Below are 10,299 nucleotides of genomic sequence, written 5' to 3'. Positions count from 1 at the left end.
TGGGCAAGGTGAATGGGAAGCAGTTTTGACTAGATTAAGCTTACTTTTCGTGCTTGGTTGAAGGGTCAATCATGAGGGGACATAGTTTTATGGTGAGGGGTGGGAGATTCAAAGGGGATTTGAGAAAACATTTTTTCACTCGGGGTAATGAGAATTTGGAATGCACTGCCTGAGAAGTCAGCGGTGGCCGGAAACCTTACAACCTTAAAAAGTATTTGGATGAGCACCTGAAATATCATAACTGGCAGAACAGGATATATTGTCCATCCCAAGTTTCTCCCTGAATGTAATCAGGGTCAATTATCTACTATGGAACTGGAGTTTCATTACAGCAGACTTGACATGGCATTAAGTGAATCAGTGTGACTGTTACAACAATTATAGATTATTTTATTTCAGATGTTAGCTGACGAATTCCCATGCAATATGTGATAAGGCAAGGAAAGTCTGTTGAGGTGTTTTGAGAATTTGAGTGAGTAAAGGAAAAGATGTACTGATTTTAACAGAAAGATACGGGGTGGGGGGATGTGTAATAGTTTATTGTATTCCCACTTCATTTACACCAGCAGCACAACAGTAACAAATATATAGAAAATCAATCTTTACCAACATGGCTATTCTATATAGATACATTGCTTTGAAGTCCATTGTTGTTTAGAAACTGGTGAATACACTTCTTTGTTTAGTACATTATTTATACTTAAATTTTTGCAGTGAGAAACTTTGGGTGGGAAACATTTCCTGCTGCCCAGCAGATGGCGTCTATAGTTATAAATCTTACAAAATATCATATATTGCTAAGACAATGCAGGGTAGTTAGTAGAGAGTAAATTGCAAGAGTCAAGGAATGTTTCTTACCTGTTTTTCCCCAGTCTTTTCAAAAGCTGTACCGAAGTTTCCGGTTAGCTGGCTGCTTACAACTGTTTCTATACCAATGACTGTATCATGGCAATGCATATGATCAAGACCAGGAAACCCTTCATCAGGCTAAAATTATTTAAAGGCTGTAAGTTGGCATAATTTATTTAGAGGAGATTCTTTGCCTAGATGTTGCAATTCTTTGCCTAGATGAAGCAAACTACTGTCTTGGCTTCAATCCAGCTCAGATGAACAAACTAAACCCTGCTGCTTGACTAATAGCTGTGGACAGGAATGAATGCATCCTCTTGAAATGGTTTATGGATTAATTTAATATATTTATAATGTTTGTTTTCCTAAACATGGAGCCAGCAGGAGCAGGAATTTTGTTTCTGGCACCACATAAAAATACTGGGCTGTTATTCACTGCTCACCAACTTATTTCCCCTCGATTTCCTTGCACACTCTACCCTAGACTGATATTTCCTCCAGTGCTGGCACCACCATCTGCTAATTGATCTGAAAGAGATGAAACTTGGGCATTGCCAGATCACTGCAGACAGAGTGAAGGTGGAGATTTAGCTCAGGGAGAAGTTCAGACACACCGGAAGAAAGATAATGAGTTGAATTTACCACTATCCCATCAGTGGGTTTGAAATCAGTGGGCATGTAAAATCCAATGGGTACCATGCAACTACTTACCTGCCCAGCCCTGCGCCACTGCAATTTACCAGTGGAAGCCTGGAAAGGGGTGAGAAGTGCAGGGCCAACTGAGGCCCTGAAGTAGTCAATGAATGCCTTGCACATACTGTTGGCAAACAGGGATCGGTATCTCCTTGTCAGGCCATTGGGTCCATTGGAAAGCCATACCTCAAGATATAAACCCCCTAGATTATCCTCCCTCTGACCTTTGTACCCCTACCTCCAAACCCCCTTGCCAACCTCAGACATACCTTTGATCTCAGTTCCAGTGCAGCTCGTCATCATGTAGACTGGCAGTGGATACCACTCCTGGTGACGTTGGCAATACTGAAGATGTGCTGGCCTCTGATTGGCTGGCTCTGAGGCTGGGCGTTTTGTTGCTGAGGGGCATCACTTCAAGCCAATTAACACCTGTTAGATGGTTACGGGATTCAGAATGGGTTCCCCCCTCCACCTTATAGTCAGGAGATTTATAGACCATGGCACCCCATAAAATCTAGAAAAATGTGTCCAGAATAAAGAAGAAAGTGAATTCGGACAATGTCAGGGGAGGGGGAGGCGGTTGGAGTTGTTTAAAAAAAGTAAAGTTTATTTATTAGTCACAAGTAAGGCTTACATTAACACTGCAATGAAGTTACTGTGAAATTCCCCGAGTCGCCACACTCCGGCGTCTGTTCGGGTCAATGCACCTAACCAGCACGTATTTCAGACTGTGGGAGGAAACCGGAGCACTCGGAGGAAACCCACGTAGATACGGGGAGAACATGCAAACTCCACACAGACAGTGACCTAAGCTGGGAATCGAACCCAGATCCCTGGCGCACTGTGAGGCAGCAGTGCTAACCACTGTGCCACCGTGCCACCCAACATTTAAAGATTGAAAGATTTAAATACAAAGACAAAAGTAAGAGATAATTATAATGTACAGAAAGGGAGAAGACAGGGAAATGGAGCAAAGGACAAATATGAGAACGCAGAGACAAGTAGGCAAAAAGAGAAACAAAAGGAATTTAAAATTATAGATACAGAATCACAAATGGAAAGAGATAAAGAGGAAAGCGAACCACTACAGGAAGCAGTGGTAGTTTTGAGTATATTGTATTTTTTATGGGTATTATAAATAAGGTATGGCTTTAAGTAAGTTTAATTTTGTGTTTCTGTATTTTTGTTTTAAGAAAGGGTTAATAGTTCAGTTTGTTTCTGACGCCTGCATTATAATGAGGTTTTATGATGTTAAAGCAAATAGGATGTAAAGAAAAACTAGGCTGTTGCTTCGCAACCAGGGATTACACTGAGGCCGCAAGAACTTTTGAGTGAGTTGTAATCCAGTGTCAGGAGCAGTTGGACACAGGACAGGGAACTACATGGATCAGATTTCCCAAAGGAAATCTCAGAAACCAGGTAATAGGATAAAAGAATGTCCTAGGAGACTGGAATCTGAGCAAAGTATTGTTGAGGGAAATTACAGGAAAGAGCAGAGAAAGGGTTCTGAATTAAAGAGCCCTGAATTAAAGAAACAAATGTAGGAATGAGAAGCCAGACATCTGAGGTAATCAAAACGTTGGTGACTCCTTGTTATGGGCCTGTGAAGCATTGGTGTTCTGTTGGCATGGCTGGTTTCACAATGATGGAGAAAAACCATGAATTACGCAGAGAAATTTTGGACTTTAAATAACAACTGAGTTTTATTTTTTAAAATGAATACAAACCCCAAAGATGACTGAGAATCTACAATCAGCCACTGAGAGGAATGGCTGCAGAGTCATTCCCAAACGGATAACAGAATCCCTCCTTGTTTCCAGGCAAGATACTTCTAAAAGCAAGAAGAGACTGATTACCATCTCTGTCTGGTAAAGACAAAACAACATAATGACCATCCCATCTCGAGAGATCCTTTAACTGATACCGAAACAGAATTGTGGTTTCCATTTTACACTTAGAATCAACAAAGAAGGGGTTAAAAGCTAGCTGAAAGATCTGCCCTAGTGTCTGTGTGTGCTCTGTGAGGATAAGCAGCTGTAAGTTGTTTTCCCACTGAAGGTGTGTGATACAGTAACAGAAACTGCCAGCAGTATCCCTGCAAAATAGCCATATTTTTTGCAGGTATATTTTGGATCTCTCTCTTTGACTGAGGAAGGCAGCTAGCAAAGGGGTTGCAACTGGAAAGCGAGCTTTAGAAATCTCTCCACCAAACCACAGAACACAGGAAATGAAGAATCAACTATTTGCCTCAACTCTACTGGAATCAAACTGTAATGGCTGCACATTTCAGCAACTACTCCTTGTGAGTCAGTATACCTTTTTAAATTTATTTTTACTTACTATTGGAGTAAATTCTCAATTCTGACCTGTGTGTTTGTATATGCATGTTGTTTTATCATTTTTCTCCTTACCTTTTTAATAGTTAATAAACTTACTCTATCTTAAATTCAAGAAAACCTGGTTAAATTGTCTCCTTTTTAAACATAACTATTTGGTCTGGGAAAGATACCCACGTGTAATGGAACCTTATTAGATTAAACCTTGTTGCTACCAGCAGAGATGGGAGGGTTGAATTTAAAAAATGGAACCAGTCGCCCAATTGTTACCGATTTGTAACAATTAGAGGGGTACCCCAGACAAATTGAGTGGTCTTGCCTGGATCAACATAATTAGAAACCTCACCTGGGATTGGTTGTAACACTGAGTACCAGTGAGAGTCCATTGAAGGCGAAGCTTGAATGCACATGACGATCCAGGGCAGAGGAATACTGAAAGTTTGAAAATCCTGGAGGTGGATCTGTGGGGAAAGCATCCGAGAGAAAGCATTGTTTGGAAGAAGATTTGAGAGTGAAGTTTCGAAACCCTTGTGTGAAAGTCAGAATTCCAGTGAGACCAGTTGGCCCACAGTGTGACCAGTATCTGGAGGGAAATTGATGAGAAACCTGCAGAAGTTATATTGGGCTGTGGTATCTGTCACAGTTTGAGAGTGTGAGGTATGTGATCACATTTTGCATTTTGGTTTACATGGACTGTGCACTTACAATGACCATTATTGTATATGATAGATTTTGTAACCTGTATTGTCCTGACAAACCTGTATATATCTGTCAAAGTATAGTTAGGATAAAGGAGTAGCATATTATAGTTAATATTTTCTGATTTAATAAAAGTTTTATTCTTGTTAAAAGTTCATCTTGTGACTGTTCATCCACATTTCTAAACAAAAGAAAAGAAGTTAGATCCTTCAAGCCAGGCTCCATCTTGGGATCTGATTTGTCAACTAGTAAAATCAGCTAGGATCATTACCGTAGATTGTTTTTGATCATTAAAAGTTGTGGTTAACTTGTCATGAGTGAGCACCAAAGAAAGTGCAAATAGTCATTTGGTAGCTTTTATTAACAGGGGGTTGGAGTTTAAGAGCCGTGGGGTTATGCTGCAACTGTACAGGACCTTGGTGAGACCACATTTGGAATATTGTGTGCAGTTCTGGTCACCTCACTATAAGAAGGATGTGGAAGCGCTGGAAAGAGTGCAGAGGAGATTTACCAGGATGCTGCCTGGTTTGGAGGGTAGGTCTTATGAGGAAAGGTTGAGGGAGCTAGGGCTGTTCTCTCTGGAGCGGAGGAGGCTGAGGGGAGACTTAATAGAGGTTTATAAAATGATGAAGGGGATCGATAGAATGAACGTTCAAAGACTATTTCCTCGGGTGGATGGAGCTATTACAAGGGGGCATAACTATAGGGTTCATGGTGGGAGATATAGGAAGGATATCAGAGGTAGGTTCTTTACGCAGACAGTGGTTGGGGTGTGGAATGGACTGCCTGCAGTGATAGTGGAGTCAGACACTTTAGGAACATTTAAGCGGTTATTGGATAGGCACATGGAGCACACCAGGATGATAGGGAGTGGGATAGCTTGATCTTGGTTTCAGATAAAGCTCGGCACAACATCGTGGGCCGAAGGGCCTGTTCTGTGCTGTACTGTTCTATGTTCTATATGTTCTAGTACAGAACCTGAGTATTGCTGAAAAAAAGAGACATGTCAAAACTTTTCATCTTTCACTCATTAGGACACTTCAGGAATACCAATATAAGGTGAGAACAACAATTAATACTGCCTGAGAAAAGAATGTTAATTGTTGGCAAGTGGACTGTGATTGGTAGAGGCATTGCCATGCAGAATGCACTGGTTAATGGTGACTGACCGATAACTGCCAAGCATTGTTTGAAAGTTAAACCAGGCAGCTTGATCCTGGTTGGTCAAGGCATTATGCTGGGGAATGAATCAGTGAATGGTTGTCAGCCATTATAACAGGAAGTAATTATTATATATGTGTAATAAGTAAACAACTCATTCTCTGTGTGTAACTTCAGGTGGAGTGGCAATTGAATTGGATTGCAACTGTGCTGATAGTTACTTACCTTGTAATCCAGCTGTCCACAAACTTCATCTCATGCTTTGATATTGGGGGTTTTCAGAAGGTTGCTGCTTCTTTGGCCTTTAGAAAATATGTCAAGTATTTAAAAATATTCAGATCAGTAAAAAGATTTTTAAAATTAAAAGATATTGACAACATTTAAATGACTTTTCTCCCAATGTAGCTACTTTAATGTTTAAAACTGATTTGAACACAAAAATTGCCCTCAGATTTTTGGACAAGATTGTGTCTGTGGCCTTACATAAGAACGTACGAACATAAGAAATAGGAGCAGGAGTAGGCCATCTAGCCCCTCGAGCCTGCCCCGCCATTCAATAAAATCATGGCTGATCTGAAGTGGATCAGTTCCACTTACCCGCCTGATCCCTATAACCCCTAATTCCCTTACCGATCCGGAATCCATCTATCCGTGATTTAAACATATTCAACGAGGTAGCCTCCACCACTTCAGTGGGCAGAGAATTCCAGAGATTCACCACCCTCTGAGAGAAGAAGTTCCTCCTCAACTCTGTCCTAAACTGACCCCCCTTTATTTTGAGGCTGTGCCCTCTAGTTCTAGCTTCCTTTCTAAGTGGAAAGAATCTCTCCACCTCTACCCTATCCAGCCCCTTCATTATCTTATAGGTCTCTATAAGATCCCCCCTCAGCCTTCTAAATTCCAACGAGTACAAACCCAATCTGCTCAGTCTCTCCTCATAATCAACACCCCTCATCTCTGGTATCAACCTGGTGAACCTTCTCTGCACTCCCTCCAAGGCCAATATATCCTTCTGCAAATAAGGGGACCAATACTGCACACAGTATTCCAGCTGTGGCCTCACCAATGCCCTGTACAGATGCAGCAAGACATCTCTGCTTTTACATTCTATCCCCCTTGCGATATAGGCCAACATCCCAATTGCCTTCTTGATCACCTGTTGCACCTGCAGACTGGGTTTTTGCGTCTCATGCACAACACCAATACGCTGTGAAGATGGATAATATATTGCAAGTCAAATGCAAAACCAGGCTTAAACTTCATTGAACCGTTTTAACCTAACCTGCTCAGCGTATCTGGGTAGGGCACCAATTTTACATCTGCATGATTTTACTCTCCAATGCTGTTGATGGTGAGTGGAATTGGACAGGATTTAAAATGAATGTTCAATGTGAACCCACCATATTAGTAGCAGGAAGGTTACAATAACAAGTTGTATTTTTATAGCCCTCTTTATAGCAGGCAAATATCCCAAGGTACTTTACAGGAATGTTAACAAACAAAATTTGGCACCAAGCCACTTAGGAGAAGCATGACCAAATGTTTAGTCAATGAGATAGGTTTTAAGGAGCATTTTAAAGGAGGTAGAGAGACAATTCCACAACATAGATCCTAGGCAGCTGAAGGCATAGCTAATCATGGAAAAAACAACAACAGTTGGACAGACCACTTACAGTCCACGATGCAGCTTGGAATTCTGGGGTCAGATATTTGCAAACACAATGGACAGGACTTTCCAACTGTTCCCGCTAGTGGGATCTTCCAGTCCCGTCGATAGCGACAGTGTGGGTTTCCCAGTGGTGGAGGGTGCAAACAACAGGTAATCCTGTTGACAGCGATAGGACTGGAAGATCCCACTGAATGGTGATCTGTCTCCATCGCCGCAAAACATGCGGAAAATTCCTCCAATGACTGGTTTGGTGAAAATGATATTAAAAGGTTACATGATGGGAAACATTACTTGCACTCATCATGGATAAAGGACAAGTTACAAAACAAAAAGCAATATGCTTATAATCGTATTAAAAAGAAACATATGTTATATCAATAAACAAGGCCAGACTAAACTAAGGAGTATGAGTGACATCTGGTGGAGCATTGCAATGGTCTACTGACCAGAATGACATGAAGAACTTCTAAAATATATCCTTGGATTCCCCCAAGGATCTGGACTAGGCCCTCTCCTATTTCTCATTCACGTACTATCCCATGGCAACATTATCTGAAAACATAGGTTCCATGTGTCTTTGCTGATATGCACTATCTCATTATCATCTCTCTCAACTGCTGCACTGTCTCTGATTTGTCATGTTACTTACCTGACATCCAGTCCTAGATGAGCAGAGGTTTCCTCCAACTAAATATGGGGAAGACTGAAATCATTGTCTTTGTTCCATGCCACGAACTCTGTTTCCTGGCAACTGACTTTATCACTCTCCCAGGTAACGGAGGGTGAACCAGACTAATGACAAAGTTGGCATTATATCTGACCCTGAAGTGAATTTCCAACAACTTAGCCACTCCATCATCAAGACTACAAACTTTGTAACACCGCTCATCACCATCCTGCTGCTGAACCCCTGTCCTATGCCTTTGATCCTCCACATTGCTATAATGCTGTCCTGGCCAGCTACATATCTTCCAACTTCTATAAATTTATGAATTAATTCAAAATTCTGCTAACTTGTATCAAGTTCCATTCACCCATTATACCCCTGTGCTAGCTGACCTACATTGGTTCGTGGTCGAGCAATGGTTTGATTCTAAAATTCTCTTTATTATTTGAAAATCTCTCCATGCCTTGCCTCCTTTATCTTTGTAATCTCCTCCAGTAGTACAAACCTCTGAGATATCTGTGCTCCTCTAAAGATGCTCTTGTGTATTCCCAATTTTAATTGTCTGATTATTGACATTTTACAAAATTAAAGCTGCTATGTTAATAAATACGCTAACTTCTGTAATTCCCTCCATAAACCTCTAAGCCTTTCTCTGCGTTTTAAACCACCTCTTTGACCAAGCATTTGATCATCAGTCCTAACATCTCCATATGTGACTTTGTGTCAGATTTGGATTGATAATGTTGCACATTGAGATGCTTTATTATGTTACAGGTGCTATATAAATGCAAGTTATTGTTGCTAAAAGACTACAAAGTGCTGGGAAGAACTTACTGATAAATATTTGCTGATGGTCTCTTGTCACCAATTCCCAGGATGATATGCAAGCAGTCAACAACACGTTGCAATAGCTTTCATGCAATTTGGCAACAAGACCAAACCAGACCCTGTCAAGGATTACACTCCACTTATTATTACTATTGATACTGACATGCTGCCGATAATGGAGAGGTTCACTTACCTCTGTAGCAGCCTCTCTAAAGAAGTCTATATTGATACAACATCTTGAGAGAGATTTTGCACCCGTGTTCATTATATTGTCCTTCCACATTAGGAATTCATGACAGTTTACAACTTTAAAAAAATGACACAGGTGAGTGGAATGGGCCAGGTATAGCTCTGGGGGGAGTGAAACATGGCCGGGCAGTACCCCGGCACTGTCCCTGGCCCCTTGACACTCTAAGTAAGAAGTTTAACAACACCAGGTTAAAGTCCAACAGGTTTATTTGGTAGCAAAAGCCACAAGCTTTCGGAGCCTTAAACTCCTTCTTCAGGTGAGTGGGAATTCTGTTCACAAACAGGGCATATAAAGACACAAACTCAATTTACAGAATAATGGTTGGAATGCGAATCCTTACAGCTAATCAAGTCTTAAAGGTACAAACAATGTGAGTGGAGAGAGCATTAAGACAGGTTAAAGAGATGTGTATTGTCTCCAGACAGGACAGCCAGTGAGATTCTGTAATTCCCTGTAATTTATTAGCTCAGTTTTTTGGCCCTGTATTTTTTTTAAAAGCATTTCAATCCAGAACTTGTTTAAAATGGCTGTAGCATATCATTTGACTTGGCAGTATTCAACTTTGGACAGTCCTGAAACTCAAGAAAACACCTAATTAAAAATGGGCAATCATAGCCAATTGTGAAATTCAAGCATCCCTTAGTTAAACATGCACTGTCAACAGAAATTACGATTATGTACCAGCAGAAACTTGTTGCTTCCCCATGAGCAATAGAGACATCGAAACGCAATGGATGTTGGGGTGGCATGGTGGCACAGTGGTTAGCAGTGCTGTATCACAACGCCAGGGACCCGGGTTCAATTCCGACCTTGAGTGACTGTGTGGAGTTTGCACATTCTCCCAGTGTCTGCATGGGTTTCCTCCGGGTGCTCCGGTTTCCTCCCACACTCCAAAGATGTGAGGGTTAGGTTGATTGGCTATGCTAAATTGACCCTAATGTCAGGGGGATTAGCCTGGTAAATATGTGGGGTTACGGGAATAGGGCCTGGGTGGGATTGTGGTGGGTGTAGACTCGATGGGCCGAATGTCCTTCTGCACTGGAGGGATTCTATGATATGAAATGAATATTATCAACCTTTCATTATATTGTGTTGACTCCTTAATCCCAACACAAAGACCTTGACGGAGTGAAATTTCACAAAAGGT

The sequence above is a fragment of the Mustelus asterias genome, chromosome 1, assembly GCF_964213995.1.
Source record: "Mustelus asterias chromosome 1, sMusAst1.hap1.1, whole genome shotgun sequence".
In the NCBI taxonomy this organism is placed as follows: domain Eukaryota; kingdom Metazoa; phylum Chordata; class Chondrichthyes; order Carcharhiniformes; family Triakidae; genus Mustelus; species Mustelus asterias.
The sequence above is the reverse complement of the archived record's forward strand: the minus strand, read 5'-3'. Positions refer to the sequence as shown.